The sequence below is a fragment of the Manis pentadactyla genome, chromosome 9 (assembly GCF_030020395.1).
Source record: "Manis pentadactyla isolate mManPen7 chromosome 9, mManPen7.hap1, whole genome shotgun sequence".
Taxonomy (NCBI): domain Eukaryota; kingdom Metazoa; phylum Chordata; class Mammalia; order Pholidota; family Manidae; genus Manis; species Manis pentadactyla.
This window is the reverse complement of record NC_080027.1, coordinates 59226764-59240294: the sequence shown is the minus strand read 5'-3', so window position 1 is coordinate 59240294 and position 13531 is coordinate 59226764. Positions and strand designations below refer to the sequence as shown.

The 13531-nt window shown below is 46.6% G+C and overlaps 1 protein-coding gene and 1 long non-coding RNA gene across 10 annotated transcripts in view; one reads left to right on the top strand and one right to left on the bottom strand.

Moving 5' to 3' along the window:
- NAV2 (neuron navigator 2) overlaps positions 1–13531 on the bottom strand; it is a 685764-nt gene that overhangs the window by 126069 nt on the left and 546164 nt on the right. The window lies entirely within an intron of this gene.
- Positions 1128–13092, top strand: LOC130684893 (uncharacterized). Its single transcript, XR_008999257.1, has 3 exons — positions 1128–3269; positions 4291–4396; positions 12981–13092. It is a non-coding gene; the product is annotated as an uncharacterized LOC130684893 (long non-coding RNA).

Genomic DNA, 13531 nt, shown 5'->3' with positions numbered 1-13531 from the left:
AATACAGACACGTTACTATTAACCAAACTCCATAGTTTACATTAGGGTTCACTCTGTGTTGTATAGCTCCATGGGTTCTGATAAATGCATAATGACATGTACTCACCATTACAGTGTCATATGTAATACCTTTCTGTCCCCCAAATGCTCTGTATTTCCCTTGTTCATCCCTTCCCCCAAACCTGCATATCTAACAGTCATCTAAGTAATTCCCTTGCAGGTAGTCAGGACCAAACTGTCAGAAATACTGCCTTAATCTTGAGTCTTGGATGGAGGAACTGTGATCTAGGCTGGCCTCAGTTTCCCTAAGAGTTAAATAAAAGTCATTTATTTAGTGACTATAGTATAATGTGACTACAGTATAATGGTAATTTAAATGTCAAATCTTCATAACAACTTGTCTTGGCCCTTGATATTAAGGGGACAGTGTGCACGTTAGGAGTGGTTGATGGCCTTCCATCTCAGATAAAGGCTTGATAAGAGTTGTTACAACTCTAAGGTTCTTCTAACTCACGGTCTTGGGCCTATAGGCCTCAGAACAGTCCAACTGTGGGAGCTTGGACAGAGAAGGAACAGAGGGAGCCGTGCTAGAGCACTGAATACTAAGTACTGTGGGCAACATGTGGGCACCTCAGCAGGGGTGTCATGACTAGCCACCCTTACCTGGAAAGCCTTCCGCTTTGTCAAAAGGCTCCTTCCTCCCAGGCACTTCTCCTACTCTGAGATGTGCTTGCCAGTCTTCTGGCTAAGGCTACACCTGGTGGCTCCTGTGATTTCTGACACGACTCCTCAACACCCAAAGCACCCTGCAACACAAGTTCGCTTTTTGCATTAGATCTGTGGAATTTGCGTTGGCATTTAGGACTGTGGGTTCCCATTTAGAGTTTACTAGAGCCTTTGGGGGTAGGAATCAGACATCCAGAGCCTCTTTCTCTTCTGGTTTCATGTAGACACCCCCAGGTAATCACCACAGGCTCTACCAAACTGGGGAGAAACCAGCAGGCACTTTGCTCTAGGCCCACGCAGGTTTCACCTTGCCTCATCTAGGTGGCAGCTGGAAGAAATGTACCGAGAGCAGGCGGAGGAAGAGCAGGTGGAGGTGTACGGAGAGCAGGTAGAGGAAGGTGACTGGCTCGAACTGGGAGACAACCCCTCCTGCAGACTGAAGCCTAAGGCAGTCTTGGGTGCAAACCTCAACCTCAACACATAGTTTGATTTCTGGAAGCACCCGAGGGGTTGCAGGCAGCACTAGAGCCATAGGCAGGCTGTCGCCCTAGAAAAGGCCCATGTTTTGAGGTATTGTCATTTATTCATCTATATGGCCTCTATTGTAAGGCAGGTACTGGCCTGGGTGCTGGGGATACGAGAATCAAACTCAGTCCTTGACCTTGAGGGGCTGGACCTTGAGTGGGGGAAACAGACATAGAGATGTTTGCAGGAGGTTCAGCAAAGGCCAGAGCAGAAAGACGTGCCAGAAAAGGCTTCTGAAGGGAAGGAAGGAACCCTCAGGGAGCATCCTGAGGAATGAGTGGTTGGCCAAGCAGCCTTGGGTTGGGGCAAGGTAGTTCACAGAGATATATGTGTGAAAATACAAAGGATCTAAAATGTACAATAAATTCATCGTGTGGTCTTAGAGGCTAACTTCCCTACCAGGCAACATTTTCATTAAGAAAATCATTATTCTGGGCATTCATTCTAAATGAGATTCAATAAGTGTACTCCCATACAAAGAAATAGATAGTAGGCCTCTGTCAAGGGTCCAAGGATTAAGCCAAAATTGGGTGACCACAGGATGCTCAAATTACCTGCCATTAAATCCAGCAAGACCAGCAGATACAACAGCTGACGCACACATGTCTGACCCTGCTCACCTTTCCGTGTGTTCACGTGCACTGGGTCGCCTTCAGAAACAGTACCCAGGCAGCCTGAACACTGGCTCTTGGTGGGAGTGGGCCTGCCTCTGAGGTGGGGCAGGGGTTTGTAAAAGCATATTTAATGTTACAAATTAACCATTTTAATCAACTAAAAAGGCCCAGTGGTTTTTATAATCTAGTCTCTCAAATTTGACACAATTTTGGTTGGTGTGGAACTATTAGAGAAACAGTGATTCTCAAAAGTCACCTTTGTTCTTCGCTCACCACACTGCCCTCTCAAAGAATCCGTGTGAATCAGAAAGGGGTATGTGATTAAAAGAAAAAAAAAATTGAAAACTTGAGTTAAAATTTATGAGTTTGAAAACCGGCCATCTCCTCCTGGAAAGCTCAGCTTTTGAACGACTTAAGCACCAGGCCTCTGTATTAAGAGAGACTATCCAAAAATGTGCAGTACTTCCACAAATGCGGCCTAGGATACATTCATCTGGAGAGAAAAGGCCAGGGCTGAGACAGTGCAGATGAGGCCCATCCACACCGAGCCAGACGGGCAGATCTCCCAGCTCCCTCTTTGGGGTCCCAAAAAAGCTACACTGCATAATCCTGGTCAATAGGCCATGGAAGAAATGGTTAAAAATCTTAAAAACAAAACAAAACCCTACAGTGAAAAGACATCTTTCACTTAGGCAACTGGGGGCCATCGGAAATAAGAAAATGCATTCCGGCTTCTAGCGGGGCACACCCGAAGAAGTGCAGTCCCTCTCATGCAAGCTCCAGAAAAATGCCCTTTCCTACTAAGGCCAGCAAAAGTGTGTCCTACTTCAAAAAGTGCCTGTGGGGTCTGATGCAGGGCAAAATTAAAAAAAAAAAAAACAGATGATGCATTCCTCAGTTTCTACAACTGTGTGCTAATCTTCACACTGATGTGTGGTGCCCCCACCTCAGCCCGGGCTACCTCATCTAGTCTATTAGTGTTAAAATATATAGGATGCCTTTGAAGATCTCCCCACCTCCCACTATGACAAGGCTGTATTTCTAAGATTTTACCTTGAATGCAACTGAACATTAAGAAAAGAATACTAATAATACGCAGTCTCATGAATCTACGGAATATTAAATCTGGGTGGAGGAGGCAGTTCAAGGATTACTTGATCTAAAGATTTTTCAGATATGGAACTGAGACTTGCAGTTTAAGTGATTTGCACAAGGACACACCTAGAGAGTAGTCATTGCTGTGCTTTCGTTTTAGTTTGCTTTCGTTCAATAAATCTACTGTGTTCAATCAATCAGTCTTTTGTGATAAAATTGAGGCTTGCCTCCCTTGATTCACGTTTTATTGTAACTGCTTGCTTATCTATTTCCTTGCGCCCTAGCCTGTCACCAACAAGTTCAATAAAGGTAGGACCATTATTACTATTATTATTGTCGTCGTTATTTTAGGACTAGTATTTTTGCTTTAATAGCCCCAGTCCCTAGAACTGTGCCCAAAAATCTCAGAATAGGTCCTTAAAAATGTTCTTGGTGGAACTGAATGAAAGAACAATAACCAATTAAATTGTTTTTATGCATAGTGTTAATTATCTGCGAAATAAAGGGAAATGAAATGTTTTTGCATCTATTCTGATATAAGCTGAACATGATTAAAAGTGGGCTCTGTTACTCTAAGACTCCAAAGAAGGCTTCTTACTAGTAAGAAGGGGGTGTTCTAGGGGGCAGAAACCAGTAAGAAAAGGCTTGAAGGGAGCGATCAACGGTCCCATTCAAAGAATAGCATGGCATGAGCAGGGTCCCTGTGTAGGGAGCACTGTCAGTGCTGCACTCTGTGACATCCCGAACCTGAGCTGACTGCAGCCTCGTTGCCCAGTGGCTAAATCCTCCCTCATTGTGTGATTTTTTTAAAAAAGGAGTAGAAAGTGAAAACAGCAAAGCAGGGAGTTCAGGTTGAAAGGGAAAAACTGTGTTTCACCCTAGAGTTTCAACAAGTATGGGCCTGGATGGTGCCACAGGCGTGTCGCAAGGGGACAGGTGTGGCACAAATTGTGTTGATGAGCACCTCTCTCCACAGAGCAGGGCGGCTGCTGGAGCTTTGGAGTTAACTTAGGGGTGAGACACCAGATGTCTGGTGGCCAATCATCCAAGCAAACCAGCCAGCCTGTGGACAGACAGAGCGCAGGACAGGGCAGTGCAAACTGGGAGTGGCAGGGGCACCCTAGTGGCAGCTGGAGTGCTCGGGTGGGAAGGGCAGGCGGAGAGGGAGCTGAAACACAGGCCAATGACCTCCAGAGCAGGAACCAGGCAAAAGCTGGTCGCCTACAGGATACTCAAATTACCTTCTATCAGTGCTGTAGGAACTGTAGTCATAACAGCTGTCTGGTGCTGCACAAAGAACAGGGTCCCTGACTTTTTTCTTGCTCTTCAGCTTGTTCAAATGCTTCTACTTTCACAAGAATTGCAGACCTCCCAGCTGAAGGAGTCATTGAAATGGGGCTGAGGCAAAGCAGAGTCCTGGGATCCTGACTACTTAGGTGAGTGTATTCAGTATCATAACATTTTTACATTTAAAAAAACCTATCATTTTCAATACAACTACAGATACCAACATACACCGTCAACTTGGCCAGTGTGCAGACCCTGAGTTTCCAAGGATTCTCAGTAGCCGCAGCTCACTTAGCCTTCAAACCCCTCTATCGTCCAGGTTACCTAGGGCAGAAGAAGGAGGTGTGCACCATTTGTGTGTTTATCAGAAGGGGCATGGGTGAGAAAACTGTCAAAAGAAATAATTTTGGCGCTACCACTCCCAGGCGGGCATGACCATCTGTCACAGAACTTCAGTGATTCGATGACTTCTATGGGAGCCTGGACATCCTGAATCTCACACCTGCAGGAACTTTTAAAGGTCCTGTCTCTTAGCTTTCTCACCTCATGCAGAGATTCCTTCTGCAACACACAAACAATTTTCCAGAGCTGCTTGATTTTCTCAGGAACAGGAGGCTCACACCCTTGCTCACTTTTTGACAGCATATTTTTCTTTAATATGATTGACAGTCCCCTTGGTGTTTAGAAAAATGAAAAATATAAGTCTAATTTCCACTGATGGTTCAAGCCTGGTCGTCTGGACCCACTGCTCTTCTAGGTACTTTCCATGCCAAGGATATCCAGTTTCTACAAACATTTCTATTATGTTTTGGGTTTTGAACCCTTCACTTTCTTTGCTACCCTTCCCTAAACAAATCTCTGCTGGATTCTGAACCCCTAAGACCGGGTTCTGAGAACAAAGGAGACATTGTCTAAAATACTCTGTTGCCTCCCATGTTACTCTCCTATTAATCCACTAGAAGGTTAGCTTGATAGAGCTCTTGAAAACCTAGAAAATTCTTTAGGTCTCAGAGCCTGACACCCAGCAGGGGGTGGCACCAAAAGGGAAGAGGCTCTGATCTCAGCTGCTGAGCTCTCACGCTTCCTCAACTGGCTGCGCTCTGGAGCAGCTGTATGACCTTGGACAAGTGACTTCTCTCACCCCCAGTTTCCACATCTTTAAAATGGGGATAAAATAGGTTATTGGTCTCCTAGGATTTTTTAAAAGAATTTAATGAGATAATACCTTAAAAGTGCCTGCCCAGTGGACCACATTCTACAAACACCAGCTGCTGTCACTACTATGAACAGCAGCAGCGCAGCATTACTTCTGTGATGAGTCTTTCCTCTCTCCCTTCATTCCACACATGTCACTAATTGTCTACATCAGGTCTGGCAGAAGAAGGAAGAAGAAAAATGCAGGAGTTAAAGGACACAGTCCCTCTGCTCAAGGATATCCTAGTCTAGGCAACAGTTATACAGACAGAGCAAAGGAATGGAGAGAAGCCATATGGCAGGGATTACCAGGTGTTTGGGGGCCCACAGGAGAGAGGCCTGATGTCTGCTGGGGCTGCCAGGGAATGTGTTCGAGCTTTGCTAGATTCTTAAAGGACTGTGGCATGTGGATAGGGCTGAAGGGAAGGGATTTATAGACAGAACAGAACATGCAAAGGCACAGAGGTCCAAGAGTGTGGTATTTACACCAAGGAAAATGGCAGTGGTTCAGAGCATTAGGACCAGTATGCGAGTGGGGGGAGAGGATGGCTAGTGAGAAGATGGCAAGAAATGAGGGTAGGCAAATAGGTCATTCATTAGCTGCCCAAATGAAAAGCAGGGCATGCCATGGGCCATGCACTGTGCTAGGCAGGGGATATGTGGTTAGACAGACAAGGGCCGTGCCTCCACAGAGTTTACATTCTAATGTGGGGACCATGGAGGGCCCTGAATGCCATGCTGGGCAGTGAAGGTGGTAGGATGCGACAGACCACATTTTCCAAAGATGACTGTAGCAGTGTCTCCCATCCCACACGCTCTTCTTCAAGGTGACCTTGCCATTCTCCTACTGAGAGGTGGGATCTATGTTCCATCCTCTTGAATCTGGAGGCCTGTGACTGCTTTGGCCAATACGGTACGATGAAAGTGACAGTGTATGACTCTGAGGGGAGATCATAAAAGGTGAGGCAGCTTTGCTCTGCTCACTGTAATGCTTGCCTTGGAGCCCTGAGCACCCAGGGAAGATGTCTGCCGATCCCGAGGCCTACTGACAGGAGGAAGCCAAACCACACGGAGAGGCCATGGTTGTCCTAATCTTCATATCATCACATGTCAGACATGTGAGTGAACAAGCTTAGGAATGATGTGGACCCTGGGCTAAATCAAGCCAATTCTAGCCCTGGAGGCCTCCCAGCTGAAGCTCCAGACATGGTAGAGCAGAGACAAGCTGTCTCCACTGCACCTTGTCCCAATTCCTGACACAGAGACCCCATGAGCATAATAAAGCTGTGGCTTTAAGCAGCTAGATGTTGGAGATGTTTGCTATACAGCAATAGAAACTAAAACAGAGTTTTACCCAGCAGGCAATGTGGAGCCATGAGGAATTATAAGCATGTGATAAGCAAGCAGATAAGTACTCTAGGCAGATTTTTCTCATCAAAGTATAGAATGGGTTTCTTGGATGGATACTGAGATCAGAGTTAAGGAAGAAATGCAGGGATGCATGCAATCATCTGGGGGCAAAAATGAGCAGTGAGGCTAGAGAGAAAACCACAGCCAGAGACAGTGCAGAGAGCACCCTCCCTCAAACTCAGTGACTGGTGTTGCAGAGACAAGGAAGCTGAAGAGTCTCAGATTATTTCTGGGTCCTGGTGGTGGAAGAGAAATGCATGAGGAAACACAGGAGGAGGAACAGATTTAGGGAGAAGAGGAGTCGTCAGATTTTTGACATATTCACACAGCTTGAGTGAGAAACCTGCAACACAGTGATTGTGCTCAGGCTGCGCAGTCAGGCTGTCCGCCCCGAGTCTCGGCTCCCTAACTCACCAGCTCTGTGCCCTTGGACAAGTTACTGACGCTCCAGGTCTAGGCCACCTCATCAGCAGAATGGGAAGACCACATCAATGAACACCAGGATGAGATGGCATGAGGCATATAAAGGGCTGCACACAGTGATTCCTTCGCATTCAGAAGTGCTCAGGAAATAGCATCTGCTCTTATTGTCACAGTGATTCTTAATATTAACTGATGCATACTTGGTCAGAGGCCACACAGGTTCTTTGTACTTGGAGGGCCTGGCTGCAGGGCATTAAATGAATGCTGTTCCCAGGGAACCTCACATCTCTGGTGAATGGTTTATTCAACTGTAAAGTCTGAGTCAACTTCTAAAAAGCTACACCAGCCTGCAAAGGAGTAAGAAAAGCCAATCTGTTAGCTGTCCTCAGTCTTTGTCTCCCTCTCTCCCAACTCAACAGTTGAGTGGTTTTAATTAACAACTCCCCCAGAGTAAGGCAAAAGTCACTGGATTAATAAAGCCCTAACCTGCCCAGTGTGGTTCTGAGGCCTCCGGGTGGTGCTGAGTTTGTAACTGTGTTTTTTGTTTGGGTTCACAGTGGGTGGGGGGCTACGAGAGTAGAATTTCCTCAGAGAAATTCAGGTATCACATCTACAAAGGATGGAAACCGTAGGTGACTGAAATGCCCACTTTCACGAAAACAACAGGAAGCCACGCTGCGGTGAGGCACTTCGGTAAATCACTGTGCAAAACGGGCCCCCGATCTGAACCTTCCTGTCTCTGATCACCTCATTAGTTTTCATTTCCAACACACACAGAACCAGTTTTACCTCCATTCATTTTCTGCACAAGCACCTAGGGAATGTTGACACAAGTGTTTCTCATGCTACAGTAAAGACCTGTGACATTTAACTGAAATGAAACACTCAGCAATGCTTTCGAGGCAAAGAGAAGTACCTGCCTTTGCTCCTGCCCCCGCCAGCCTCCACGGTCCTCGTGCAAGCATTGGCCAAGTGTTTTCCAGTTCCCACACAACTTAGCCCTCTGAGCCTCACCCTTCTGACCACCGCCTTCCCTCTCTTTCTTGCTCCCTAAATGGCACAGGGTTATATCCAGGGCTTCCACTGTCCAGAGGGTGCCCACTGGTGGTCTTCCCTTCCATCTATTCAGAGCACAGGCTCCAGCTCCAGTGAAAAGCTATACGATAGGGTTCTTGGAGCACAGGCTTTGAATTTAGCCTGGGTGAATACTTGGCTCTAGCATTACTACCCACGTGACCTGTTCAAGCAATTTAACCTCTGAGCTTGGTCTCCTCAACTTATGTAAAAAGAGGATGAAAAACAGCCTCTATCTCAAGGAAGTGATGTAGAGAATAAATGAGGCAATGCATATGAAGAGCTCAACACAGTGGCTAACACAACAGAGACTTAAAAGCAGCTTAGTTGTTATGAATTACAGTACCACTGCTGCAGGAGGGGCAAAGGAGGCTCTATTGGCAGGCACTGTTAGTCAACTTCTCTGTGGTCTTCCCCCTTCTCTGCAGAGCCAATACCACATTTATTCTGTCCCATGTTTCTGACAATTTCAGTTGACATTGCCCTTTAAACTTCACTGCTCAAGTATGTGATATTTCTCATTTCAAAACAGATGACTGGGTGACTACAAACTCAAAGCTCTGAGAACTGGGATTTGGACTCTGACAACAGAGCAGAGAGAACCACAGACCCCCTTCTCCCACTTGTCCCAAGATCAAGAAGTGAATGTGGGCCTGATTCACACCTGGCAGACTCTGGACACACACTTGGGTCTCTCCTTAGACTTGGAATCTTATTTCACTTCAGGGTCTCAAAAAATCATCAGCCTTCCAGAGTTGTTCATGCCAGGGTGTCTGTCTCACTCTGTAGTTATTTCAGGATTAAGAGGAAAGGTCAAAACTTCCTTTTCTCAGGGAGACTTCTTTTCAGGACCCTGGGGATTCTGGAAGGGATGCAATGATTCTTCCAAGACATGCACAGACTCTTGATTTGTGGTCCCATCCCAGGTGGGATACATTAGCTTTGAGCCCTCACAGATGTTTCTATAAGCTCATGTGTTGTTCTTTGTCTCTGGGCCACAGGTAAGTTGCTGCCTGCCCCAGATGACTCATTCCGACCAACCGTGCTGTAAGGTAGGAATGTAGACTGTGATGATTAATTTTACGTGTCAACTTGGCTAGGCCATGATGCCAAATATTTGGGCAAACCCTAGTCTAGATGTTGCTGTGAAGATACTTTTTAGAGAAGAGAACATTTAAAAGAGTAGCCTTTGAGTAAAGCAGATTACCCTCCATAATGTGGGTGGGCCTCATCCAATCCGCTGAAGTAGGAGAGAGGAAAAAAGACTGACATTCTTCAAGAAAGAGGGAATTCTGGGAATTCCTCCCAGGCTGTCTTTAGACTTGAGCTGCAATATCAACTTTTTCCTCTGAAGAACCTAATACACAAACCAGCTCTGATGCAGCCAGCAGAAAGCTGGTCAGTATACTCAGGACTAAGAAATACCACGAGATCATCTTAGTGAATACTCTAAATAGCACAAAAGACTAGGAAGGCAAATAGATGCAATAACTCTGGGAAGCCTAAAAGAAACTATACAAGCATTTTGTATATGTGTCAAGCACTTTACAAACACTTTCTCCTCTTTTACCACATACTTAAGAAGTAGGCTACCGTTCAACAGTTGGGAAATAGGCTCAGAAAAGGAAGCTCCCAATTTCACACAGCTGGCAAGCAAAGAACATGGAAGCAAGTCTGAAGTTACTTTATCATACCATGCCTCCAGAGCTGCATGATGAGAGGATCATGAGTTCCCAATAAAACTTAAGTTTCTTATCTTGATCTGAGTACAAGCACATATGGCCTATTTGTTTGAGTCTTCCAACATGGGCTTACTGTCTCAGGGCCAAAATACTCCCAACCTCATCCAAATGTTTCTTTTCATATTCACCTCAACTCGAACTTGGTATTCTCCAACCTTGCTGTCATAAATCTGCTGGGCCACTCTGTAGCTGCTGACCCTCGAAAAATAATTGGGAAGGGTCTTGAGTCATCTATATGCACAAGATATAAGGAAACATGGACTGGCTAAAGATAAACAGATACAGGCTGGGTTTTTCTAGATACAACTCATACAAAAGGAAAGACAAGGGACCTTCGGATCTATCTGTTCTTGGCATTCAAGGTACATTGGCAAAGCACTGAGTAGAGCAAGAGGAACCTGCAGACCAGGGCACTTCAGCAAAGAGGGTCGTCCTGAAGGATGCAGGACACACCGTACCCAATTACAGCAAAGCATGGGAGTCACAGAGTCACGTGGAAATCCCAGCACATGAAAGGAAACAAAGTGGTGGGCCATCTTTTTCATCTCTTCCACAGGCTTAAAAACAACGAAGTAACAACTACCCTCTTGGGTATTCATTTTCCTTATTAGTAAAATGAAAATGTTATCATACAGAGCCAGAGTTTGGGGATTATGAGTGCACACTCAGTGCACAGATGGGGTGCCATATCTGTTAGGCTCTATTCCCTGTCATCCACCAAGAGCTATAGAGCTGGAATATGCTTTTCCTGTATGTGTAAGTACCTCACAGAAAATGTGAGGTCATGGGTCCCAGGTTTACCCTGAAGAGGACCTATGATGGTCAAAAGTGAGACTTCAAAATAAAGAGTACTAATTGGTTCAGCCTGCCGAACAAATCTTGTCATTCATAGCCTAGAGCACAGCTTGGGATGGAGGAGACACTTGTTAAATATTTGCTGACTTGAAATACTAAGGTACAGAGTCTCTCTGCAGCATTAATGAGTGGATCCCAGATGGAATTTCCCTTGGTTAAACACCTGGCACCAATCTGAGTTAATGCCCAAAAAGCTGAGTGTTTTGTTGACATTACTTACCAATGAAGAGCCCTGTGAAGGGCAGGAAGTCTGTTCTGCCAAGATAGCAAACAGCTCAGAGGTGGGACGGACAAGGAGGAGAGCCTTGTGCAGCCTGATCGCCATGGCAGGCTCTCCAACCCAGCACCGTGGCTGTCGGCTGCAGTGTTTCGGGGTATTCTATTTCCCACATGACTGTTATGGTATCAAGCCCCATACATTGCCTGATGTCTCACTGTAGTTCAGGGATGCGTAAGGGTGGAAAAGAGTGAAACATATAGAATACTTTTACCCTGCATCAGGCACTGAACTAGGTATTATATGCACATCCCATCCCGTTTAATCTTGGCAACCATCGCTATTATGGGGATGATCTGGAAGGATCTTCAATGCTCCAGGGACTGTCCCCAGTACTGTGCATGTGTTATCTCATTCACTGCAACTCTGGGCATTATTAATCTCATTCCTGGACAAGGAAAGCTGGTTTCCCAGAGGATAAAGTGAGAACATAAAAGACCCCCACAGGGCCTGCCCTACTCTCAGATCCACCTCAAAACTCCCACACTTTGCCTCTCAGTGCTCACATTTATCACCACCTGCCTTGTGCTAGAATTAATTGAGCACAGGACAGTTGCCTGCATGGGGCCCTGAGCTTTCCAGGGCAAAAACTGGAAGGCTGTGGGGTTGGGAGTTTTCCTAGAGCCCAGGGATTACATTCTATGGACTGTCATGTATGGACTATTATACATTCGGCCTGCCCTGGTCTGGGGCTGGCTCGAGGGCCTGAGACAATCTCAGGGTCACAGGCAAGAGGGGAAGTAGAAGAGGACAGAGGGTGCTGAGGACAAGGGGCAATGGCTTCCCAGCAGTTTCAGCACAGATTGGAACCTGGGAGTCATCCTTTCTCTCTGGCACCTGCATATCCCCTGCCCACCTGACCCCCATGTCAGGCTGAGTGTAATGTGGAAAGTCTACTCCTCTGCATGTCTTCCCACAGCCTCAGCCTTTCCCAGAGCCACACCACTCTCTAGACTCTACCAGCTTCTGACCTGAGCCCACCCTATTCCGAACTTGAATCTCCTTCCCATATTAGGCATCATTCTCATAAAAACATGCCCCATGCTCATAGGTTCTCATGCCCTTGATCTTGATCTCGGCCTTCCTGGCCACTTGTTTATCCAACTCACATGTCCTGAAGACGCCAGACTGCTGCTTGTGGACACTGTGGGAGAGAACGTGATCTCTCCATGCACAATCTCACTAAAGCCACACAACCCTGGGAGAAGGCTGTGGGGAAACTGAATTGCTTGCTCAAGGACACACATGTAAGAGTGGTGGAGCCAGGCCTGGACTCCAGGTCGGATTCCACAGCCCACACTATACCACTGTCCCTACCTCCCAGCATGTTCTTTATTTCCCATTAGCTGTCCCCACTGGCCTCTGGAGCTCACACTCTTCCTTCTACCCACCTAACCACTTTCCCATTGCATGAGCTTCCCTCTAGCTTATCAGGATCTTGGGGGTTGGGTCCTGTTTCTGTCCCTTGGCCTCAGAGCCTTGAGCATAGCCAAAAAACTCAATAAACACTCTTCAGTGGAATTGTACTGATTTTACCTGGAGCCTCCCCAGAAGGCAGGCCAAAGGATGGGTCTCCAGTTTCCAACTCCAGGAGAGCCATGCTTTGGAAAGCTTTGGGGGTGTGTTGGGGGAATGTGCCTGAGGGTGGCAGGGCAGCGGTAAGCAGCGCCTCCAGGGACCACTCAAGAAGGGCTGGGGGGAGATTGCTTCTCTCAAAGCAGCCACTTTTGTTCCTCTCTCCCTTTTCCTCCCCTACAGGATGCTGGGACGAGGCGTGAAGGGATTTGAATCTCAAAGCAAGCTAGGAAATGCTCAAGAAGTCAGGGCGTAAGCCCAATTTTCTAAGAAGAAAAGACACCCCCTTCTCTCTCTCACCCTTCCCATAAATTACTAGGCCAACATTTGTTATTAGTTATGAGTGGCAGCCGGGGCTGCCCATGTTCAAAGTTGGACCACACTTCATTTCTCCATGAGGCTGTTCTCCAGTAAATCTTTTTTAAATCCAGGTCTCCGCCTGCTAAATCTATCGTCACCAACAGTGGCTAGAGCGGGCTTGGGAATGAGGGGAATTTTTCCCCTTTCAGCACGTTGTTGGCTCTGCTGTGCTTTCCCCTACAAAATTGCCTGCCCAGCTGGTGACAGGACTGACTAACTTCCCACACTCGGTCAATCAAGTGGGTCCACTGCAGATGAAGAAGGTCATACAATGGATACCTCCCCAGCCATCAGGGACAACTGACATTGGTAGAAGAAGCCATCGATCAGCCAAACCGCCCATGTCAGAGGACATTGCAAGCACGTGGGGAAAG